Raw genomic sequence first — 25,995 nt, forward strand, 5'->3', positions numbered from 1 at the left:
GTAGTGTCTTGGTTTGCATACCAACATTGTGCTGCCTAATAATAATAATAATAATAATAATAATTTTTTATAATAATTTATAATTTATTATAAACTGATCAATTACCTTCAATAAATTAAAAGCACATTACACAACTCTCAGGTGATTGAAATCATTATATAAACTGCAGGAGGTACACAAGACGAAGATTATTAAGTTGGAATTTTCCTGTTTTTTTTTTTTGTGTTTTTAAATTACAATAAAATAATCAGGATTTAACCACTAAGGATTTAATAGCTAGAAATTTAAGCCTGACAGAGCACAGTAAGTTAGCACTCTTGAGACGTAATTCTGTTACCCTGGCTGAATTTTCATCTGGGTAGCTTACTGCATAAAGGTTGCCTATTCTCCTTGCGATCTGCGCGGGTGCTTCTTTTGCACACTTCTAGCAATTCAAACACATGCAGGTAGGCTTGTTACCTTTTGACCTAATATGTATAAATAAATGTGGTAGTGTCATTATATTAGGAATTCTAGAGATGGTTGATTGCTTTTATGGATGGTAAGCTCCTCTGGGGCGGGGCCAATATCATTGTTTGTACCCAAATGGTAAGCTCCTCTGGGGCAGGACCAATATCATTGTTTGTACCCAAATGGTAAGCTCCTCTGGGGCAGGACCAATATCATTGTTTGTACCCAAATAGTAAGCTCCTCTGGGGCAGGACCAATTTTATTGTTTGTACCCAAATTGTTAAACAATACAAATATAAAAATAATAAATTCCAATAAAGTAACCAATAGTAATTGTATTAATAATAATAATTATTATTATTATATTGTAAAAATAGTTAGGGCTACTAGTAACTCATTATTATTAGTTACTTGAATTTGTATATGGGGTGCATAGTGGCGGCAGTGAAGTGACACATATTTATTTCTATTTTTACTTATATTATATTATATATATTGTTATTATATTATATTATAACAATATTTTTCAAGCACATTTTATTTTATTCCAGAGGGGATTTAGTGCATTCAGTACGGGAAGGGTTTTCTTTTAAGATATAAAAATATAACCAATTATTTAAAACAAGGCATACCAATGAAAGACCTCAAAAGCCTTATGTATGTTTTGCGTATGCCTGATATACTTGTCAATCAGTGGCTTTGAATGGTCAATAAAGCCGCTGGCATTTCAAGGACCTGTCCCGGCCAATTCTCAATCAATTAGCCAAAGATGCAGTTTTCTCAGTAGACTTTTTATTCCCTAAACGTGCTTATCACATATTTTTATCTGAGATGGTTATTAGGCATACCCGCAGTATATCAAAGGCAGTCGTTAACAATTAAAGATGGAAAGAAGCATTCCGCAACATCAAAAAGTTGATAGCTACTGTCTAAAGTGCTTAACTTTATATAAAGTTATCGCTTTATAGAAATTCAAAAAGAACGGAGGACCGGTTCCCATTCATGTGTTTAAAAAAGCTCCCAATGAATCAAAAGACCTTAAATGATCAAAGAACCTACATAATCTTTAAGCCAAGGCCACCAAAGGTTAGAACAGCTCTTACTGACATAAAATGACCACCGGAAATCCAAACGTTTGCAAGAATTGTCCATCCCTACAGTACAACCCGCAGATAATCACAGTCTAAAGTGATAAACGTTATATAAAAGTTATCGCTTTTTAGAAATTCTAAAAGAATGGGGGACCGGTTCCCATTCATGTGTTTAAAAAAGCTCCCAATGAATGAAAAGACCTTAAATGATCAAAGAACCTACATAATCTTTTAGCTAAGGCCACCAAAAGTTAGACCAACTATTACTGACACAAAATGACCACCAGAAATTCAACAATTTGCAAGAATTGTCCTTTGCTACACTACAAACAGCAGATAATCACAGTGTAAGGTGCTTAACTTTATATAAACTTTCTTGAAAGGTGATGACTGCGCTGGACTGACTAACTCGATAGAGGGTCTGTGGGTGGGTGATGATGGAGGCAGCTTGGGGGAATTAGCTCCCAATGAGTCCGGCCCGACTGAATAGAAAGGTGGCGGTAGGCCCTTTTGGAGGGCTTGGGCTGCTTCCTTTAGGTACGGCCTAGTGGTCGTTTCCAAAGGTGCTGGTGGTTGTAGGTTAAAGGAGCGCCCGATATCAAAATAAGAGACAACCTTAGATAATAAGTTTGTTGTTTTAATGGTAGTAGCAGAACATGTTGAAGCCCATAGTCACTTTATAGAAATCAAAAAAGCTCACAATGAATCAAAAGACCTTAAATGATCAAAGAACCTACATAATCTTTTAGCCAAGGCCACCAAACGTTAGACCAACTCTTACCAACACAAAATGACCACCCGAAATCCAAAAATCTGCAAGAATTATCCATCGCTACAGTACAAACAGCAGATAATCACAGTCTAAAGTGCTTAACTTTATATAAACTTTCTTGAAAGGTGATGACTGCGCTGGACTGCCTAACTCGATAGAGGGTCTGTGGGTGGGTGGGTAATGATGGGGGCAGCTTGGGGAATTAGCTCCCAATGAGTCTGGCCCCAACTGAATAGAAAGGTGGCGGAAGGTCCTTTTGGAGGGCTTGGGCTGCTGCCTTTAGGTATGGCCTAGTGGTCGTTTCCGGAGGTGCTGGTGGTAGTAGGTTAATGGAGCGCCAGATATCAAAATAAGAGACCAACTTAGATAATAAGATTGTCGTTTTAATGGTAGTAGCAGAACATGTTGAAGCCCATAGTCGCTTCATAGAAATCCAAAAAGAATGGAGGACCGGTTACCGTTCATTTGTTTAAAACAAGCTCCCAATGAATCAAAAGACCTCAAAGAACCTACATAATCTTTTAGCTAAGGCCACCAAAAGTTAGACCAACTCTTACTAATACAAAACGACTCCCGGAAATCCAAAAATTTGCAAGAATTATCCATCCCTACAGTACAACCAGCAGATAATCACAGTCTAAAGGGCTTAACTTTAAATAAGGTTATGGCTTTATAGAAATTCAAAAAGAATTAGCTCCCAATGAGTCCGGCCCAATTGAATAGAAAGGTGGCAGTAGGCCCTTTTGGAGGGCTTGGGCTGCTGCCTTTAGGTATGGCCTAGTGGTCGTTTCCGAAGGTGCTGGTGGTAGTAGGTTAAAGGAGCGCCAGATATCAAAATAAGAGACAACCTTAGATAACAAGATTGTTGTTTTAATGGTAGTGGCAGAACATGTTGAAGCCCATAGTCGCTTCATAGAAATCCAAAAAGAATGGAGGACCGGTTACCATTCATTTGTTTAAAAAAAGCTCCCATTGAATCAAAAGACCTTAAATGATCAAAGAACCTACATAATCTTTTAGCTATGGCCACCAAAAGTTAGACCAACTCTTACTAATACAAAACAACCCCCGGAAATCCAAAAATTTGCAAGAATTATCCATCCCTACAGTACAACCAGCAGATAATCACAGTCTAAAGGGCTTAACTTTAAATATGGTTATGGCTTTATAGAAATTCGAAAATAATTAGCTCCCAATTAATCCGGCCCAATGGAATAGAAAGGTGGCAGTAGGCCCTTTTGGAGGGCTTGGGCTGCTGCCTTTAGGTACGGCCTAGTGGTCGTTTCCGAAGGTGCTGGTGGTAGTAGGTTAAAGGAGCGCCAGATATCAAAATAAGAGACAACCTTAGATAACAAGATTGTTGTTTTAATGGTAGTGGCAGAACATGTTGAAGCCCATAGTCGCTTCATAGAAATCCAAAAAGAATGGAGGACCAGTTACCATTCATTTGTTTAAAAAAAGCTCCCATTGAATCAAAAGACCTTAAATGATCAAAGAACCTACATAATCTTTTAGCTAAGGCCACCAAAAGTTAGACCAACTCTTACTGACACAAAACGACCCCCGGAAATCCCAAAATTTGCAAGAATTATCTATCCCTACAGTACAACCAGCAGATAATCACAGTCTAAAGTGCTTCACTTTAAATAAGGTTATGGCTTTATAGAAATCCAAAAAGAATGGAGGACCGGTTACCGTTCATTAGTTTAAAAAAAAGCTCCCATTGAATCAAAAGACCTTAAATGATCAAAGAACCTACATAATCTTTTAGCTAAGGCCACCAAAAGTTAGACCAACTCTTACCTACACAAAATGACCACCAGAAATCCAAAAATTTGCAAGAATTATCCATTGCTAGAGTACAGCCAGCTGATAATCACAGTCCAAAGAAGTGTTTCTCAACTAGGGTTCTGTGACCATCACATTAAGAGTGGGTCTTCTTACCGAAAAAACGTGACAACCGCAAATCTAAAATGCTTTGTAAAAAGTGTCCATTACTACAGTACAACCAGCAGGAAAAAAAAATGTTTTGAGCGTTAGTATAACTTCCCATACTTTACAAACCAACTCTTGCTTTGAGTGAGTGATTCTACCTCGGAGTCTTCTAAGTTTTCCTTGGGCGCCTTCAAACACCAATCACAGCTGGTAAAACACAACATTTACCGAGTGCGAAAATCAACTAACAAACAATTTTCGTCATTTACACCTCAAATAAATGCTTATTTGGAGAATTACAAGAGATTGCTTGTCTGTACATCTCTCCATATGATCTAGAGCATTATCTGCGTATTGTGAAACATTGATGCGTTTATAGCATTTACACCTCTGCAATTAATAAAAAAAAAAAAAATGAATTAATAATAAAAAAAATTAGTACAGACCTTGGTGTAGAAACACATGAGTTAGACAAGACAGAAAACCAAAGGCAAAGCTGAATCTGAAAATTTACAAAAAGAATATCCCACACTAGAAAATTAAATCTATTAATTTATTTATTGTTTTATTTTTATTCTATAAATGTATTTATTTATTTATAAATGATTCCTACGCACTTTTTATTCAGTGAGGCGTATAGACGTACCTATAACTTGCTATACACACCCCATAAACCACTAACTACCATCACGTGTAAATGAATAATCAAGTCAGCCTTGTACAAAAAAAAAAAAAAATGGTAGAAAATAATTCAAAAAAATAAATTTGTTCTTAAATAACGACCTGAGTTTATTAATGACCACCGTCAACGGTGAAAAGAGCCCTACGTCTTACTTATGCAAAATAAATTTATCTGGGCTCATTAATATTCATCTATATTCAAATACCATTTCGAGTGAAAGAAAGCATTAGGATAACCCAATAGCTAATTGTATTCGTATTGTTATTTGCAAAAGGAAAGACAAGTGTTAAGTAGATGCTGGTGGATATATCATGATTTCCACCGATGACCTGAACATTTTCCAGAAGCTCGTGGATTCCAGGGCATTCTGGCTATTTGAAGCAAAAAAAAAGGAATATTATTTTCGGTGCATATTGACAAGTAGGGTTGACCTTGTTCCCTGGATGCACAATCAAAAAATGTCATTAGCACGTCAAATAAGTTATTCAAATGAGCCTAATAATGTGTTATTTAAAAGCTTTGTGAGCTCACCAGTGAAGATTAAAAAAAAAAAAAAAAAAAAAATCCATAAATTGTTACAATTTAGAAAAAAAAAATAAAAAAAATAAATCTGAAAGCCTCCACACCGGGTTTTTATGATAACGGGCGCTAATAGAATCCAACTTGGTTTTTTTTTTTTTGGTTATTTCCAAACAGCTGCTACAGGTTAAAAACACACCTCTCATGATTGAAAACATGTGTCCTGTCAGGATCGATTAATAATGTATCATTTAAACACCGACCAGCAAGCTTATCTTTGTCTTCAAGGCTCGCACTTTAAATCTGAAGAGGGCTCCCAACTTTTATCCTTTGCTGACTACTTGCGCTAATTACCTCTTAAATTCCCTTTTAAGTGGAAGCAGACACTATTTAAGAACCATGATTCCATGCGCTATGAAAAAAAAAAAAAAATGACTTCATTTGAATATTAAAAATTTAAATATTTTCAAATTTTGCTACATTTTTATTTTTTGTGGGGAAAAAAAAAAAAAAGAACGACCTGTATTAAAAAAAAGGTTTTTTTTAAGGTAAAAGATTACATTTTTCATGCATTTTTAGTGCTCTTTAGGCTTGTTTTTTCATCCTTTTCAAAATGCAGAAAAGGATAGAAACGTAAGCAAAAAAAAGGTACGTGCTCTAAAAAGGCAAGCGTTCAAAAAACGCCCACCACCTACATGTTCTAAAAAGGCAAGCGTACAAAAAACGCCCCCACCTGCAAGGTGGGGGCGTTTTTTGAACGCTTGCCTTTTTTAAAACATGTATCTTTTTTTGCTTGCGTTTCTATCCTTTACCGCATTTTGAAAAGGATGCAAAAACAAGCCTAAAGTGCGCTAAAAATGCATGAAAAATGTAACAAGTGACAAAAATGTTTAAAAACCCACAAAGCTTGGATTGCTGTATCAATTCTGTTTCATGGGTGATAATGAAAGTCCTTTGAACTAAATGTTACAGATCTTTTTTTTTTTCCTAAATGTTGAAATCAAAGGAAAATGGGAAAGGTACACGCTAAATTGTTTAGCCTGAACGGATTGTCACATACATGAAATAAAGCAAAACTACTATTGTTTAGGGTTCCTGTACGTCAAATGAATGTAATGACTCGCAAGAAAGGATGCACGGTTGAAGGACCCACAATTATTTAAGTGCATGTATCATGGCAGTTGATCAACCATACATAAAATTGTCACCCTACTTTATTATGCAATTATTTTATGCACTCGTCAAGGAGCGAAAAAAAAAAAAAAAAAGGAGGACCTGTCTATTTGGTTTAATTACATCTCTAAATGTTATCACACAACTTCTGCCATGGCACAAAAAAAAAAAGAAAAAAAAATAGAAAAGAGGACCTGTCTATAAAATTGAAATATATCTCTGAATATTATTACACAACTTATGCCAGGCAAAAAAAAAAAAAAGGAGGACCTGTCTATTCAGTTTATTATATCTCTGAATGTTATCACACAACTTATGCCAGGCAAAAAAAAGGGGGGACCTGTCTATTCAGATTATTATATCTCTGGGCGTTATCACACAACTTCTGCCAGGCAAAACAAAAAAAGAAAAAGAAGAAAAAAAAAGGAGGACCTGTCTATTCAGTTTATTATATCTCTCAATGTTATCACACAACTTATGCCAGGCAAAAAAAGGAGGACCTGTCTATTCAGTTTATTATATCTCTGGATGGTATCACACAACTTATGCCAGGCAAAAATAAATAAATAAATCAATAAAAAAGGAGGACCTGTCTATTCAGTTTATTATATATCTGAATGTTATCACACAACTTCTGCCAGGCAAAAAAAAAAAAGAAAAAAAGGAGGACCTGTCTATTCAGTTTATTATATCTCTGAATGTTATCACACAACTTCTGCCAGGCAAAAAAAAAAAAAAAAAGGAGGACCTGTCTATTCAGTTTGTTATATCTCTGGATGTTATCACACAACTTCTGCCAGGCAACAAAAAAAAAAAAAAAAAAAAAAAAAAGGAGGACCTGTCTATTCAGTTTGTTATATCTCTGGATCTTATCACACAACTTATGCCAGGCAAAAAAAAAAAAAAATACATAAATAAATAAAAAAAAAAAAAAGGAGGACCTGTCTATTCAGTTTATTATATCTCTGAATGTTATCACACAACTTCTGCCAGGCAAAAAAAGAAAAAGAAGAAAAAAAAAGGAGGACCTGTCTATTCAGTTTATTATATCTCTGGGCGTTATCACACAACTTCTGAAAGGGCAACAAAAAAAAAGAAAAAAAGAGGACCTGTCTATTCAGTTTATTATATCTCTGAATGTTATCACACAACTTCTGCCAGGCAAAAAAAAAAAGGGGGGACCTGTCTATTCAGTTTATTATAGCTCTGAATGTTATCACACAACTTATGCCAGGCAAAAAAAGGAGGACCTGTCTATTCAGTTTATTATATCTCTGGATGGTATCACACAACTTATGCCAGGCAAAAATAAATAAATAAATAAATAAAAAAAAGGAGGACCTGTCTATTCAGTTTATTATGTCTCTAGATGGTATCACACAACTTCTGCCAGGCAAAAATAAATAAATAAAAAAAAAAAAAAAAAGGAGGACCTGTCTATTCAATTTATTATATATCTGAATGTTATCACACAACTTCTGCCGGACAAAAAAAAAAAAAAAAAAAAAAAAAGAAAAAAAAAGGAGGACCTGTCTATTCAGTTTATTATATATCTGAATGTTATCACACAACGTATGCCAGGCAAAAAAAAAAAAAAAAAAAAAAAGGAGGACCTGTCTATTCAGTTTGTTATATCTCTGAATGTTATCACACAACTTATGCCAGGCAAAAAAAAAAAGGAGGACCTGTCTATTCAGTTTATTATATCTCTGGATCTTATCACACAATTTATGCCAGGCAAAAAAAAAAAAAAAATACATAAATAAATAAAAAAAAAGGAGGACCTGTCTATTCAGTTTATTATGTCTCTAGATGGTATCACACAACTTATGCCAGGCAAAAATAAATAAATAAAAAAAAAAAAAAGGAGGACCTGTCTATTCAATTTATTATATCTCTGAATGTTATCACACAACTTATGCCAGGCAACAAAAAAAAAAAAAAAAGGAGGACCTGTCTATTCAGTTTATTATATCTCTGGATGGTATCACACAACTTATGCCAGGCAAAAATAAATAAAAATAAAAAAAGGAGGACCTGTCTATTCAGTTTATTATATATCTGAATGTTATCACACAACTTCTGCTAGGCAAAACAAAAAAAGAAAAAGGATGACCTGTCTATTCACACAACTTCTGCCAGGCATAAAAAAAAAAAAAAAAAAAGATGGCCTGTCTTTTCAGTTCATTATATCTCTGAATGTTATCACACAACTTATGCCAGGCAAAAAAAAAAACAAAAGGATGACCTGTCTATTAAGTTTAATTACATCTGATCTCATGTTGTAAAATGCTGGGCGAACAGTTTGTGAAATATAAATCCTGTATTAAAATAATAATAAAATAATTTATATAGCGCCAACAGTTTGCGCAGAGCTTTACAGTGTGGGGGAAGACAATACAGTTACAGTACAATTCAATACAGGAGGAATCAGAGGGCCCTGCTCGTTAGAGCTTACAATCTAATAATAAACTCTTAATGTTATCATACAGCAGCAAAAAAAAAAATCTTGCTCACATTTTTAGTCCTTGAACTTGATCAAGTGCCGTTGAACGTAAACTGGGAGGTTCACCTGGCCTAGCCTTTCTCATTGCCTCCACTGCCAAAGCTTGCATAATAATAATTGGGACAGCGACAAACTGCAACCTTTTGCAAACGATCTTCCGAAAAAAAAATAACGGATTCCGCTACACCTTGGGAATTTTTTTTACCAGGCTCCAGCAGCCTAGAGGTACACCCGGGGTCACGCCAAAGTAGAGCGCGTTCACGCGGGTTAATTGTGTAACGTCGACGACCCTTTTTAGCGAGATCTAGGACAGTCTGCTCTCACCGGTTGTTGCAAAAAAAAAAGGTTAACAGTGAGCTAATGAAGGTGAACTTTTTTTTTTTTTTTTTTCCCTCCCTGTAAAAAAAAAAAAACAACAAAAAAAAAAAAAGTAGTGGCGCTAACTTGGCTTTTTCTGTAATACAATGAGGCGAACGTCATAGCAGCTTGAAGGCACAGCAGCAATTCAAAAATATATAACACCCCACCTTCCTCTACTGCCTTCTAATCTAGAAAAAGACAACAAGGAGCCTTCATAATCGGCCTAACTGCTGGGCTTCAGTGAATCTCTCCCATAGCTGTGCTCTAGTCACAATCCATTGTAATCACTGTACAATACAATCTTTAGGACAAAAAAAAAAAAAAAAAAAAAGGGAGAGAGAGAAAAATGCAGACTTGTGAGCCAATTTAAGAAATAACTGCTGATACATCAGCTATTGACTGTTTCTTTCCTGCACATGATAACGCTCAAGGCGAAACAGGGAGCAAAATGACAACATCAACGACAGGCAATAAACTGTAGCAGCCAGGAACACTGAAAAACTAATTGACAGCTGTCAAGCTAATGGGAGAGATGGCAGATGATGCTGAAAACATTTCGTATTTTTTTTTTTTTTTTATTTCAAGCGCAAGATATCACTGAAATCTTTCAAGCAAGCCTTCAATTTAAGCTTTTTTTCCCTCCTTTTTATTGTTCCCTTTTTTTCTTTGCAAGAAAAAAAAAAAAAAAGAAAGCAATGGACATCCATAGCTAATCATTTTGTCAGCTAGCTTGCAAGGAGTAATCTCATCCCCATAGACCGATGTATGGCAGTTTTTTTTTTTTTTTTTCTTAGGCAAATAATATGCTCCAGGGTGTCACTGTAAAAGCATTTATTCCAGAAGATAGTGTATGATTCTTCAGCGAATCCTGATCCAAAATGGTCGCGCCCTAAAAACTCACTGAAACTGATCGCTTGCAGAGGTTTCCGCAGAAATAGGACTTGTATCAATTGCAGGCTCTAGTGCAATTTTGAACCATCTATTTCAATGGTATGTAACCCCCCAAAATAAATAAACAGTATTTTATCATGGAAGAGAACAATAAATAATCAAAAACATTTTTTTTTCTTTCTTAAAAAAAAAAAAAATACAAAAAGGAAGTTTTAAACTATCCACAAATACGCGGATGTTCATAGGCCACAGGTCCATGCTGAGGCCTGTAACATTTGCTATGTTAAAATAGTGCAAATGTTTAACAAGACAGATGATGCAGAGGATTGGGATTTATATGGGTCTACTTAGAAAGAAAGGTTTGGTTAATTCAACGATAGTAGGTGTGTGTGTCTGTGTGTGGAAACAAGAGAAGAAAGGAAGGAAGGAAGGAAGGAAGGAAGGAAGGAAGGAAGGAAGGAAGGAAGGAAGGAAGGAAGGAAGGAAGGAAGGAAGGAAAAGAGAGAGAGAAAGGAAAGAAAAAAGAGAAAGGGAGGAGAGAAAGAATGATGAAAAGATGGAAGAAAGGAAGGAAAGTAAAGAGGACTAAGGTATAAGAGAAAAGAGGAAGGAAGGAAGGAAGGAAGGAATCGAAAGGGAGAGAATGAAAGGAATGTAACTATGGAATGTACATAGAGAAAAGGGAGGGAAAGAGAAACAGAATATATAATAAAAAGATGAGGAAGAAAGGAGGGAAGAAAAAAAGAAGGAAGGGTAAACAAGAGAAGGAAGGAAAGGAAAGGAAAGGAAAGGAAAGGAAAGGAAAGGAAAGGAAAGGAAAGGAAAGGAAAGGAAAGGAAAGGAAAGGAAAGAATGAAAGGAATGTAGATCTGGAAGGAAGGTAGAGAGAGGAAGAAAATGAAAGGGAAAGGAAAATATTAAAAGAGGAATACTTGAAAGAAGGAAGAACGGAAGGAAGGAGGGAAGGAAGGAAGGAAGGAAGGAAGAGAATGAAAGGAATGTAACTATGGAATGTACATAGAGAAAAGGGAGGGAAAGAGAAACAGAATATATAATAAAAAATTAGGAAGAAAGAAGGGAAGAAAAAAAGAAGGAAGGGTAAACAAGAGAAGGAAGGGAAGGAACGGAAAGGAAAGGAAAGGAAAGGAAAGGAAAGGAAAGGATGAAAGGAATGTAGATCTGGAAGGAAGGTAGAGAGAGGAAGAAAATGGAAGGGAAAGGAAAAAATTAAAAGAGGAATAATTGAAAGAAGGAAGGAAGGAAGTTAAAGGGAGAAAATGAAAGGCATGTAACTATGGAATGTAAATAGTGAAAAGGGAGGAAAAGAGAAACAGAATGAATAATTTAAAAAAATGAGGAAGAAAGGAGGGAAGAAAAAAAAAGAAGGAAGGGTAAACAAGAGAAGGAAGGGAAGGGAAGGAAAGGAAAGGAAAGGAATGTAGATCTGGAAGGAAGGTAGAGAGAGGAAGAAAATGAAAGGGAAAGGAAAAAGTAAAAGAGGAATAATGGAAAGAAGGAAGAAAGGAAAACAGGTTGAAAGGTAGAAGGAAAAGAAGGAAGTAAAGAAACAAAAGGAGGAGGAGGGTGGGAAAAGAACAGAAGAGGGAGAGAAAAAGAAAAGGTAAAAAGAGGAATTAAAGAAATAAGCAAGAAAAGATGGGAGGGCCAACAGAATGAAAGGAATAAGGGAAAAGAGGACGGAAGTAAAGAAAGAAAAGAAGAAGGGCAGTGGGAGCAAGGATGAAAAGAAGGAAGAGAATGAGAGAAAGGAAAAGGAGAATGATGGAAAAAAGGGGGAAAAAGGGGGAAAAAGGAAGGAGGGACAAAGAGGACAAATGTAAAAAGGGAAAAGGCGAAAGGAAATAAAGAAATAAAAGAAATAGGAGGAAGGAAGGAAGGAAGGAAGGATGGAAGGAAGAAGAGAAGGAAGGAAGGAAAGAAGGAAAAGAGAGACTAGAGAAAGGAAAGAAAAAAGAGAAAGGGAAGAGAGAAAGAATGATGAAAAGAAGGAAGAAAGGAAGGAAGAAAGGTAAAGAGGACTAAGGTATTAGAGAAAAGAGGAAGTAAAGAAAGGACCAAAGGAGGGTGGAAGGCAGGAGGAGACAGGAAATAAAGAAAGAAAAGAAACAGAAGGGGGGAAGGAAGGAAGGAAAAAAGAGAGAGAACAAGAAAGGAAATAAAAATGAGAAAGGGAAATAGGAAGAATGATGGAAATAGGAAGAATGATGAAAAGAAGAAAGAAAGGAAGGGGTAAAGAGGACAAAGGAAAAAAAGGGGGAAAAGAGAGGAAAAAAAATAAAGGAAAGAAAGAAAGAAAGAAAGAAAGAAAGAAAGAAAGAAAGAAAGAAAGAAAGAAAGAAAGAAAGAAAGAAAGAAAGGAAAGAAAGAAAGAAAGAAAGAAAGAAAGAAAGAAAGAAAGAAAGAAAGAAAGAAAGAAAGAAAGAAAGAAAGAAAGAAAGAAAGGAAAGAAAGAAAAAAAAAAGAAATAGGAGAAGGGAAAAGAGAAAAAAATGATAAAAAGAAGGAAAAAGGGAAGGAAGGTAAAGAGGATTAAGATATAGGAGAAAAGAGAAAGTAAAGAAAGGACCGAAGGAGGGTGGAGGGGAGGAAGGAAGGATGGGAGGGGGAGAAAAGCAAAGGCATGTAAAATCTGCAACCTATATAATATACAGATGATTGATCAGGACTATTCAGTACAGCCAGAGTTAACAGGCCGCTCCAACCATCCGCCAGTCCCCCAGGTTGTGCCTGTACAAACCTCCTGAGCTGTTCTCCTTGTGCATTGCCATTACAGAGGCCCCTAATCCCAGCCAAATGATTATCCAGGTACCAAAAACCCATTTGTCACCTGCAGTAGAAAATTGAGTTAATGCACAACTAAAGGCGAGCAGGACTGTGTAATATCAACTTGATTACATCAAACTAGCTACAAACCTAATTCTCCTGAATGACACTGCTCGCCGCTTGTCATCTCCAATCATTAAAGCTGTCAGGAATCCATCAGGTTTACAGCTAATTAGGTGAACACTAATGAAGCTGGCAAAACAACTTTTCTTTCCTTACGGCTGAGCGGACCTTTCAGCTGGGGGTTTTGGGGGTGTAGAAAAAATAGAAATAAAAAGAATAAAAAATGTTTTTAAAGTGTTCTCAGGGTTGTTGTGGGAAAAAGAACACAGGGGTGACCAAGTAGGACTGTCGGTGTTCCTGGGCGAGCCAAGGAGACCAAAGAAAAGGTGGGGATGGGGTGTAATAAACTTAAAAAGGTTTTCAAATTTTTGTTTTATATTCCAAGTGATGTAACCTGCATTGCTTTACAAAGAATGCTGCGCCTTCAGGTATACAAGCCAACAGAGTCATCATTCAACTCACCAACTCCTCACTAGTCACCAATTTTCAATGGACTTCTCTTGTGTTGTACCTATCTCCGTAACCTCTATCTGCTGGTCAATAGACATTAACTAGCTCACTCTTCATTCAAACATACTGGACTTCTCTTGTGTTGTACCCAGTGCTTTAAGTGGGCCGGTATGCACCGGTACTCAGTACCGCCACTTCTAAATATGGCTCTTGAGCATACCGCCACCTCTCCGTGCGCCTTAGCGTAACAGTACGCTAATTTACCACTCCAGAGCCAGACCAGTCACCACCAGTGAGTCCCCCTGCTCCGGAGTCCCAGCCCAGGCCAGCAGCGGCAGCAGAGCTGCCACGCTGCTGGCCTGTACTGCGGTGCACTGGTTGCTATCGCCGCCCGGCGTCTAGCAACCAGTGATGTCATCTGAGGAGGAGGAGAGCGAGGCTCCAGCATACACTGTGGAGCCTCCTTCCTCCTCTGCTGCGCGCCGAGTGGAGTGTTGGCTCCACCCACCTCCTCCCTCCAGCTACTCCAGGCCAGCACAGCACAGTGAGTCCTGATGTGGGATGGGATGGGATGGGGGGGGCTCTGTGGGGACCCTAATGTGAGGAGGGGGGGTGCTCTGTGGGGACCCTGATATAAAAAAATGTATAGGCTATAATGGAGTACTGGCACCTCTTTTGGGCCACTTAAAGCACTGGCTGTACCTATCTCCGGAACCTCTATCTGTTGGTCAATAGACATTAACTAGCTCACTCTTCATTCAAACATACTGGACTTCTCTCGTGCTGTACCTATCTCCGGAACCTCTATCTGCTGGTCAATAGACATTAACTAGCTCACTCTTCATTCAAACATACTGGACTTCTCTCGTGCTGTACCTATCTCCGGAACCTCTATCTGCTGGTCAATAGACATTAACTAGCTCACTCTTCAATCAAACATACTGGACTTCTCTTGTGCTGTACCTATCTCCGGAACCTCTATCTGTTGGTCAATAGACATTAACTAGCTCACTCTTCATTCAAACATACTGGACTTCTCTTGTGCTGTACCTATCTCCGGAACCTCTATCTGCTGGTCAATAGACATTAACTAGCTCACTCTTCGTTCAAAAATACTGGACTTCTCTTGTGCTGTACCTATCTCCGGAACCTCCATCTGCTGGTCAATAGACATTAACTAGCTCACTCTTCATTCAAACATACTGGACTTCTCTTGTGCTGTACCTATCTCTGGAACCTCTATCTGCTGGTCGATAGACATTAACTAGCTCACTCTTCATTCAAACATACTGGACTTCTCTTGTGCTGTACCTATCTCCGGAACCTCTATCTGTTGGTCAATAGACATTAACTAGCTCACTCTTCATTCAAACATACTAGACTTCTCTTGTGCTGTACCTATCTCCAGAACCTCTATCTGCTGGTCAATAGACATTAACTAGCTCACTCTTCATTTAAACATACTGGACTTCTCTTGTGCTGTACCTATCTCCGGAACCTCTATCTGCTGGTCAATAGACATTAACTAGCTCACTCTTTATTCAAACATACTGGACTTCTCTTGTGCTGCACCTATCTCTCAAACTTCTTTCCACAGGTCATTAGATATTACCTCTTTCTTCAAACATATGGGACTTCTCATGTCTATCTCCAGAACTTCTTTCTGCTGGTCATTAACTCACTCTTCATTCAAGCATACATGATTTCTTTGTGCTGCAACTGTCTCAAGGACCTATTTCTCCTGGTCATTAGACATCACTCTTCATTCAGACATAGAGGACTTCTCTTGTGCTGCACCAGTCTTGGAACCCCTTTATCTTGATCATCAGACATTACCTAACTCCCTTTTCCTTCAAGCATACAGGCCTTCTTTTCAGCTGCACCTGTCTCCAGGAACCCTTTATCCTGGTCATCAGACATTACCTATCTTGCCAAACATCTTTCACCCAATTATATTGGGGAGAAATAGAAGATCCATAGCTTTCTCGCCACCTGACCCCTCCAAGTATTGCACTGTTATCTACAACAAGACTCCCACTGCCAGACCTCCCTCAACCCTCATATCTGTCCCTTCTAACCTAATTAGTAAGGTCTTTTTTGATCATGGCTTTTCTTTCAAGCATATTACATATTTCTGTATGCTATGATTATATGATACTGTCAGAGCTGGACAAATTCTAGCAGCTATGTAATCAATATTCCTAAAAAATGACAGCTGGCACCCAAAATGTGAGGTTTTTACTAGTTGATAATGGGGCTGGCTACTAAAAAAAATAAAATCTTGCTGGCTCCTGAATTCCAAAAAACAATTGTCCACCTCGAGTTATATCCCCTATTTGTCCTCAGACTGTACAGCCCTATATATTGACAGTGTCAGTAGAGCAGAGGACGGTGTCAGTAGGGCAGTGGACGGTGTCAGTAGGGCTGTGGATGGTGTCAGTAGGGCAGTGGACGGTGTCAGTAAAGCAGTGGAGGGTGTCTGTAGGGCAGAGATTGGTGTCAGTAGGGCAGTAGATGGTGTCAGTAGAGCAGTGGATGGTGTCTGTAGGGCAGTGGACGGTGTCAGTAGGGCAGTGGACGGTGTCAGTAAAGCAGTGGAGGGTGTCTGTAGGGCAGAGATTGGTGTCAGTAGGGCAGTGGATGGTGTCAGTAAAGCAGTGGAGGGTGTCTGTAGGGCAGAGATTGGTGTCAGTAGGGCAGTAGATGGTGTCAGTAGAGCAGTGGATGGTGTCTGTAGGGCAGAGATTGGTGTCAGTAGGACAGTGGATGGTGTCAGTATTTTTTCATATTTATTATTTTATTTTTTTACAATTATATTTTTTTTTTATCATTTTTTTTACCATTTTTTTTTAGGAAGCTTTGGCAAAATATCAGGGGCCTAAACAGGGGGAATCTCCTCCACATGGGGTGATTAGGGTGTGCCCAGGCATGCCTAGCACCCCCTGTGCACACATATATGTATGTATAGTGCTTTTTATTAGTCTCTTTTAACTTTAAAGGACAGAAGCCAATTAAAATATAGGTTTGCACTCAATAGTTTGTAAAAGATTGTTAGAAATAAGAATGTATGCTAAGTATGCATAGATACTGACATTGTCAGTAGAGCAGTGGAGGGTGTCAGTAGGACAGTGGACGGTGTCAGTATTTTTTCATTTTTATTATTTTATTTTTTTACAATTTTAGTTTTTTTTTTATAATATTTTTACCAATATTTTTTTTTATAATATTTTTACCAATTTTTTTTAGGAGCCCTATTAGGGAGCTTTGGTGAAATATCAGGGGTCTAAACATGCTAAATCTCTGCCACATGGGGTGATTAGGGTGTGCTAACCTAGCACCCTCTGTGCACACGTATAAGTATGTATAGTGCTTTACATTAGTCTCTTTTAACCATTTTGCACCTAATGAAAAAAAAAATATATATTATTTTTACTAATATTTAATAAAATTGGATTATTGTTGTACCCCAAAAGTTCCACTTGGTTGGTCCTTGGTTTGTATATAAGGAATGTGGTAGACTCCAAAAGGCATAAATAGTCGTAGGTTTCTTTCTATATACTAAAATGTTAGAACTAATCATCTTGTATCTTTTGTCTCCCCTTGTAGTATATATGTATTATTACAGCCTATGTCTGCTGTATATTGTATTGTGAGAAAACCAATGCAAACTCGGAAACATCAAACCCCCGGCTTTTTATGAACCCAGCACACTGGTGCTGCGACGCTAACTGCCACCATGTTGTTCGCCGCGTCTCCATCGCTGTCCAAACATCAACACATGCCTCCTCCTCCTCCCTCTTCTAAATAAGTAACAATTTGCTTATTCCCAGCATTATCCATTACACGCAGGCTCTCTCCATCCTATACAATACAGCATGCACTGCCAGCGTATGATTGACCATTAAGCTATTGATAAATGTCCCTGTCAGGAAGGAGACAATTAAATCAAATATGAAACAAAGCCATGTTGACGGGTCATTTTGATAGAGTAAAAGCATTCTCTCCTTTCTTATTAGCTGCAGAGCTGTTGTGTTTTTCAAGCCGTTTAACTAAGCTGGTAGGGTAAGTAAAAAGAAAAAAAAAATGCACCCAACTATTTTGGGTGTTACATATAAAAAGCAAAAAAAAAAAAAAAAAAAAAAAGGAGAACTTAGCCTGATACACTAATGGAAGAAATTACAAAGCCTAGTGCGCTAGTGGACGTATTTACAAAGCCTGATACACTAGTGGAAGTATTTATAAAGCCTGATACACTAGTGGAAGTGAATATAATGTCATTACAACAATGTAGCAATTTCATTATAAGCATGTAAAGAAATAAAAATAAACATAAATAAATAAAAATAGTGAAATAAAATGCCACTGGAGAAGTAAAAAGCAAAAAAAAAATACACCCAACTATTTTGGGTGTTAAATATATATATATATATATATATATATATATATATATATATAAAGGAGAACTTAACCTGATACACTAGTGGAAGTATTTACAAAGCCTGATACACTAGTGGAAGTCAATACAATGGCATTACAACAATGTAGTAATTTCATTATAAGCATGTAAAGATTAGTAAAATAAAATGCCACTGGAGAACTAAAAAGCAAAAAAAAAATGCACCCAACTATTTTGGGTGTTAAATATATATATATAAAAAAAAAGGAGAACTTAGCCTGGTACACTAATAGAAGTAATTACAAAGCCTAAACCATTAGATTGTAAGCTCTTCTGAGCAGGGCCCTCTAAATTCTCTTGTATTTTATTGTATTGTATATGTACTGTCTCCCTCTAATATTGTAAAGCGCTGCGTAAATTGCTGGCGCTATAGAAATCCTTATTAATAATAATAATAATAATACACTAGTGGACGTATTTACAAAGCCTGATACACTAGTGGAAGTATTTATAAAGCCTGATCCACTAGTGGAAGTGAATACAAAGCCTGACACACTAGTGGGTGTATTTATAAAGCCTGATACACTAGTGGAAGTGAATACAATGTCATTACAAACAATGTAGCAATTTCATTATAAGTATGTAAAGATTACTTAAATAAAATGCCACTGTGGATGGACTTCTAGTCCCATTTTGCCCCTGTTAGGGCATGCAAGACTCTTAGTTCTCCAGCCCCTGCTGGACAAAACAATGCTCAATATCTCCACCACCAATCACGTTGCTGTATTTTCAATTATTACCCCCCCCCCCAAAAAAAAAAAGCACAAGTGGAGATTGCGGCACCAGCTTTAGAAACACATGTTCAGGGTTTTCTCCCCCAACTTTTTGCTTGTTCAAGATGAGATTGCTAACTGCCCCTAATCAAGCAAGCGAAACCTTGACTTGTTTTTGGACCCCCCCTGCATGTGATTGGGTGAACAGTTACCCTAGACCTCTGAAATATATACATGAAGTAGCAGCATCCTACACTAAATACTGGCACTCTATATAATTACTTATGAGTTATTTTTATGCTGGCCCAGCAAACCTTGACTTGTTTTTGGACCCCCCCTTCCCTGCATGTGATTGGGTGAACAGTTACCCTGGACCACTGCACATGTCCCATCTCCTAAATCGCCCCAAAAAGATATACATGAAGTAGCACCATCCTGAACTAAATACTGGCACTCTATATAATTAATTATGAGTTAGCATATAGCAGATATGAGCTATTTGTATGCTGGCCCAGTGAACCTTGACTTGTTTTTGGAAACCCCCTTCATGTGATTGGGTGAACAGTTACCCTGGACCACCGCACATGTCCCTCCTCCTAAATCGCCCCAAAAATATATACATGAAGTAGCAGCATCCTGAACTAAATACTGGCACTCTATATATTTCATTCCCAGTTGTGAGTTAGCATATAGTAAATATGAGGTTTTTTTATGCCGGACCAGCCAACTTTGACTTGTTTTTTTGGACGCCCCCCCCCCCCCCACCGCATGTAATTGGGTAAACAGTTTCCTTGGACCACTGAACAAGCCCCTCCTCCTAAATCGTCCCAAAAATATATACATGACGTAGCAGCATCCTACACTAAATACTAGCACTCTATATATTTAATTCCCAGATAATGAGCGATGTCCTCTGATTCCTACTCTATTAAATGCTATTGTAACTGCACTGCCTGCTCTCGTGTTGTAAAGTGCTGCGCAAACTGTTGGCGCGATATCAATCCTGTATAATAATAATGATAATAATAATAATAAGAAGAAGAATACACCAAATAGCAGCATCCTACACTAAATACTAGCACTCTATTAATTTAATTCCCAGATAATGAGCAATGCCCTCTGATTCCTACTCTATTAAATGCTATAGTACAGTCGGCCTTCATGTTGTAAAGTGCTGCGCAAACTGTTGGCGCTATATTAATCCTGTATAATAATAAACAATATATGAGTTAGACTATAGCGGATATATGCGTTGTTTTTTGGAACCCCCTCCCATATGTGATTGGGTGAATGGTTTCACCGGACCATCGCAAATGCCCCACATCCTAAATCGCCACGATGAATATATCATTTATTGAATTGTATTGTAACTGTACTGTCTGCCATACACAAAGCAGCAGCATCCTACACTACTAGCACTCTATATATTTAATTCCCAGATAATGAGCAGGGCCCTCTGATTCCTACTCTACTAAATGCTATAGTACCGTCTGCCCTCGTGTTGTAAAGTGCTGCGCAAACTGTTGGCGCCTTCAATCCTGTATTATAATAATAATAATAATACACCAAGTAGCAGCATCCTACACTAAATACTAGCACTCTATATATTTATTTCTCAGATAATGAGCAGGGCCCTCTGATTCCTACTTTATTAAATGCTATTGTAATAGTACCGTCTGCCCTCATGTTGTAAAGTGCTGCGCAAACTGTTGGCGCCTTCAATCCTGTATTATAATAATAATGATAATAATAATACACCAAGTAGCAGCATCCTACACTAAATACTGCACTCTATATATTTAATTCCCAGATAATGAACAGGGCCCTCTGATTCCTACTCTATTAAATGATATTGTAATAGTACCGTCTGCCCTCATGTTGTAAAGTGCTGCGCAAACTGTTGGCGCTATCAATCCTGTATTATAATAATAATGATGATGATAATAATACACCAAGTAGCAGTATCCTGCACTAAATACTAGCACTCTATATATTTAATTCCCAGATAATGAACAGGGCCCTCTGATTCCTACTCTATTAAATGCTATTGAAATAGTACCACCTGCCCTCATGTTGTAAAGTGCTGCGCAAACTGTTGGCGCTATATCAATCCTGTATTATAATAATAATAATAATGATAATAATAATAATACACCAAGTAGCAGTATCCTGCACTATATACTGCACTCTATATATTTAATTCCCAGATAATGAGCAGGGCCCTCTGATTCATACTCTATTAAATGCTATTGAAATAGTACCGTCTGCCCTCATGTTGTAAAGTGCTGCGCAAACTGTTGGCGCTATATCAATCCTGTATTATAATAATAATAATACACCAAGTAGCAGCATCCTGCACTAAATACTGCACTCTATATATTTAATTCCCAGATAATGAACAGGGCCCTCTGATTCCTACTCTATTAAATGCTATTGTAATAGTACCACCTGCCCTCATGTTGTAAAGTGCTGCGCAAACTGCTGGCGCTATATAAGTCCTGTATTATAATAATAATAATAATGATAATAATAATAATACACCAAGATGCAGCATCCTGCACTAAATACTGCAAACAGAAAAGCAGAAAAGCATATACATGGTTAGATGACCACCCACTCACCTATATAAATATATGAGTAAACAAAGACAAACTGTAGACATCGCAGTACGCTGAATTAATGCGTACGCACTTGGGAATCACAAGAACAACGGCATTCTTTTTCAGATATTAAAAAAAAAAATCCCCTAACACTTGAGCTTCAACAACAAACTTTCTGTAAGCACCCTTTTTTCAGGTCTATAAGCAATCCCTTTTACATCCTGCAGAACAAATGATATAGTAAAAACACATATACGTGAATTAAGCCGATTTACGTAGAAGTAGAAAAAGCGCCATCATAAGCAATCGTGGTCTGGAAACATTCTATGGTAGACTGCCCCCAGCTCTAACAACTCATCAACAAACATAGAAATGCTATTTAATAACAGTGCAAAACACAAAAGTAGCAAAAAATACAATAAATAAACAAACAATACTATATTTAAATAGAAGACAATGTAACAATGTATTTTTTTTGGCCCACAACCGAGAAGGCAGGCAGATCTCTCTCTCTCTCTGCCACATGGGCATGGTGACTGCAAGGCCAGGAAGTTTACAGGGCACGGTCTGACGTCACCTGACCCCAGCGCCAGCACAGCCTTGTGATTTATTGATGTTTATTGGGAATGAATAGATCAAAGACAGCCAGCTGACAGGCCATCAATCACTCATCCAATGAAGGATGGCAAAGCTCCATCAACTGCAATCCCTTCCCACAACACATGTCCTAACTGAACATTATTGCAAAATGATCTTTTTTTTTTTTTTTTTTTTTTGGCTCCCTTCCCTTTTTCTCCCCTCCTACCTTGATCCTCCACCCCTCCTTTTTTTTTTTCTCTCGTCCCCTATAGCTTCGGAAAAAAAAAAAAAAAAAAGAGAGAGAGAGAGATTGCTAAATCCTAATAAGAGTTGACATTTGCAACAAGGGCTCGACGCTTATAACAGACAACCCTGGGAATTAAATATATAGAGTGCCAAATATGGAGAGAGGAAGAGGAGGGGGGATGTTTAGCCGACTGGGTCAGAGCTTCTGACAAGAAACAGACCTTTTATGTTCCTCATTTTTCCTCTAGCTCAGTTTCAAAGGCACAAGAAAACACACACAGACACATATATATATATATATATATATATATATATATATATATATATATATATAGATACAGATGTGCATAGATATAGATAGGCTTATATAACAGCATATAGGCACAGGCATGTGGTCAGTTGATCAATAAACTCATCCCTGTCCAAGAATCCTTGGTTGAACTTTAGCTGCGGATCCCATCGCTCCCTTTCTAACCTAACTCTACCCCCCCTCTCTGTACAAACATAACCTGACCCCTGCTTCCTTCTCATAGACTGCTTCACCCAAATGAATCAAACACAGCAATAAAAAGTGAAAGAAGCACGACCCATGCAAGGGGAGGAAGCAAAGGGAACCCTATTCAGGGTTACAGAGGGTTCCACTGCAGTAGGGCCCAAGAGGTCAAGAGAGAAGGTAGTGGGGGGGGGGGAACCCCCAAACATAAAAGACCGATTCCCTCTTTTAAATATTTGCCACAAAAATAAAAGCAGCATGGTTTGCCACCTTACATTAGCCCTTTTTTATAGGACTGGAAGAGTAGTAGATACCATGGCCCCAACACCAGCGGACAACCAACACCCTACCTGCTCTTAAAAAAAAAAAAAAAAGAATAAGCAAAAAAAGTATAGACTGGACCAGATGTTGGCATTCTAGGACAAAAATAAAAGCAGCATTGCCCACCACCTTATGGGCTCTTTTTTTTTTACACTACAGTACTGAAAGAGTAGTAGATTATATGGCCCCAACGCCAGTGGACAACCAACACCCTACCTGCTCTTAAAAAAAAAAAAAAAAAAGGAAACTATAGACTGGGTCTGCTGGTGGCATTCTATTACAAAAATAAAAGCAGCCTTGTCCCCAACCTTATGGGCCCTTCTTGTTTTATTACACTATAATTGAAGAGTAGCAGATGCTATGGCCCCAACGCCGGTGGACAACCAACACCCTACCTGTTCTTTAAAAAAAAGGAAACTATAGACTAGATCTGCTTTTGGCATTCTACGACAAAAATAAAAGCAGCCTTGTCCCCAACCTTATGGGCCCTTTTTGGTTTTTACACTACAATACTCAAAGAGAAGTGGATGACATGGCCCCAACGCCGATGGTCAATCAGCACCCTACCTGGTCTTAATAAAAAAAAAAAGAATGAGCAATAAAACTATAAACTAGATCTGCTGGTGGCAATCTATCACAAAAATAAAAGCAGCCTTGTCCACCACATTATGGGCCCTTTTGTTTCTGTTGCATTACACTGGAAGAGTAGTAGATGCCATGGCCCCAACGCCGGTGGACAACCAACACCCTACCTGTTCTTTAAAAAAAAAAGGAAACTATAGACTGGATCTGCTGTTGGCATTCAACGACAAAAAAAAGCAGCCTTGTCCCCAACCTTATGGGCCCTTTTTGGTTTTTACACTACAATACTAAAAGAGAAGTGGATGCCATGGCCCCAACGCCGGTGGTCAATCAGCACCCTACCTGTTCTTAAAAAAAAAAAAAAGAATGACCAATAGAACTATAAACTAGATCTGCTGGTGGCAATCTATCACAAAAATAAAAGCAGCCTTGTCCACAACATTATGGGCCCTTTTTGTTTCTTTTGCACTACACTGGAAGAGTAGTAGATGCTATGGCCCCAACGCCGGTGGACAACCAACACCCTACGTGTTCCTAAAAAATAAAAAGGAAACTATAGACTAGATCTGCTTTTGGCATTCTACGACAAAAACAAAAGCAACCTTGTCCCCAACCTTATGGGCCCTTTTTATTTTTTACACTACAATACTAAAAGAGAAGTAGATGCCATGGCCCCAACGCCGGTGGTCAATCAGCACCCTACCTGTACTTAAAAAAATAAAAAGAATGAGCAATAAAACTATAAACTAGATCTGCTGGTGGCATTCTATCACAAAAATAAAAGCAGCCTTGTCCACCACATTGTGGGCCCTTTTTTTTCTTTTGCACTACACTGTAAGAGTGGTAGATACCATGGCCCCAACACCGGCAGACAATCAGCACCTTACTTGTTCTTACAAGAAAAAAGAATAAGCAAGAAAACTATAGACTGGATCTGCTGGGTGGTATTCTATGATAAAAAAAAAATAAAAATAAAAGCAGTCCTGTCCTCAACCTTTTTGGGCCCTTTATGCTTTTTACACTATAGTACTGAAAGAGTAGTAGATGCCATTGCCCCAACGCCGGCGGACAATTAGCACCCCTACCTGTTCTTAAAAAAAAAGAATAAGCAAACTATAATAATATAATAAGCAAACTATAGGTGGCATTTTACAACCTATGCTGGGGTCCACAAGCTTATGGGCCCCTTATGTTTTTTACACTACAGTGCTGAAAAAGTAGTAGATGCCATGGCCCCAACGCTGGCGGACAATCAGCACCCCTACCTGTTCTTTAAAAAAAGAATAAGCAAACTATAATAATATAATAGGCAAACTAACTATAGGTGGCATTTTACAACCTATGCTGGGGTCCTCAACCTTATGGGCCCCTTATGTTTTTTACACTATAGTACTGAAAGAGTAGTAGATGCCATGGCCCCAACACCGGCGGACAATCAGCACCCCTACCTGTTCTTTAAAAAAAGAATAAGCAAACTATAATAATATAATAGGCAAACTATAGGTGGCATTTTACAACCTACGCTGTGGTCCACAGCCTTACATATAGGCCCCTTTATTTTTACATTATCCTGGAAGAGTGATAAATGCCAGGGACCCCAATGCCAGTGAACAATCTGCACCCTACCCGTTCTTAAAAAAAAAAAAAAAATAAGAACCAAACTATAATATAATAAGCAAACTATAGGTGGCATTCTACAACCTCTGCTGGGGTCCACAACCTTATGGGCCCCTTATGTTTTTTACACTACAGTACTGAAAGAGCAGTAAATACCATGGCCCCATCGCTGGCGGACAATCAGCACCCCATTGTTCTTTAAAAAAATAAAAAATAGGAAGCAAACTATATTATAATAAGGAAACTATAGGTGGTGTTCTACAACCTATGCTGGGGTCCACAACCTTATGGGCCCTTTATGTTTTTTTACACTACAGTACTGAAAGAGTAGTAGATGCCATGGCCCCATCGCCGGCGGACAATCAGCACCCCTACCCGTTCTTAAAAAAAATAAATAAATAAATAAGAAGCAAACTATAATATGATAAGGAATGTATAGGTGGCATTATACAACCTATGCTGGGGTCCACAACCTTATGGGCCCCTGATGTTTTTTTACACTACAGTCATGAAAGAGTAGTAGATGCCATGGCCCCATCGCCGGCGGACAATCAGCACCCCATCTGTTCTTTAAAAAAATAAAAATAAGAAGCAAACTATATTATAATAAGGAAACTATAGGTGGCGTTCTACAACCTATGCTGGGGTCCA

General features: G+C 37.9%; 1 protein-coding gene across 1 annotated transcript in view; it reads right to left on the bottom strand.

The window, feature by feature from the left end:
* Positions 1–25,995, bottom strand: part of TSHZ3 (teashirt zinc finger homeobox 3) — a 172,476-nt gene that overhangs the window by 129,938 nt on the left and 16,543 nt on the right. The window lies entirely within an intron of this gene.

This window comes from Pelophylax lessonae, assembly GCF_965119305.1.
Source record: "Pelophylax lessonae genome assembly, chromosome: 10".
Classification (NCBI taxonomy): Eukaryota; Metazoa; Chordata; class Amphibia; order Anura; family Ranidae; genus Pelophylax; species Pelophylax lessonae.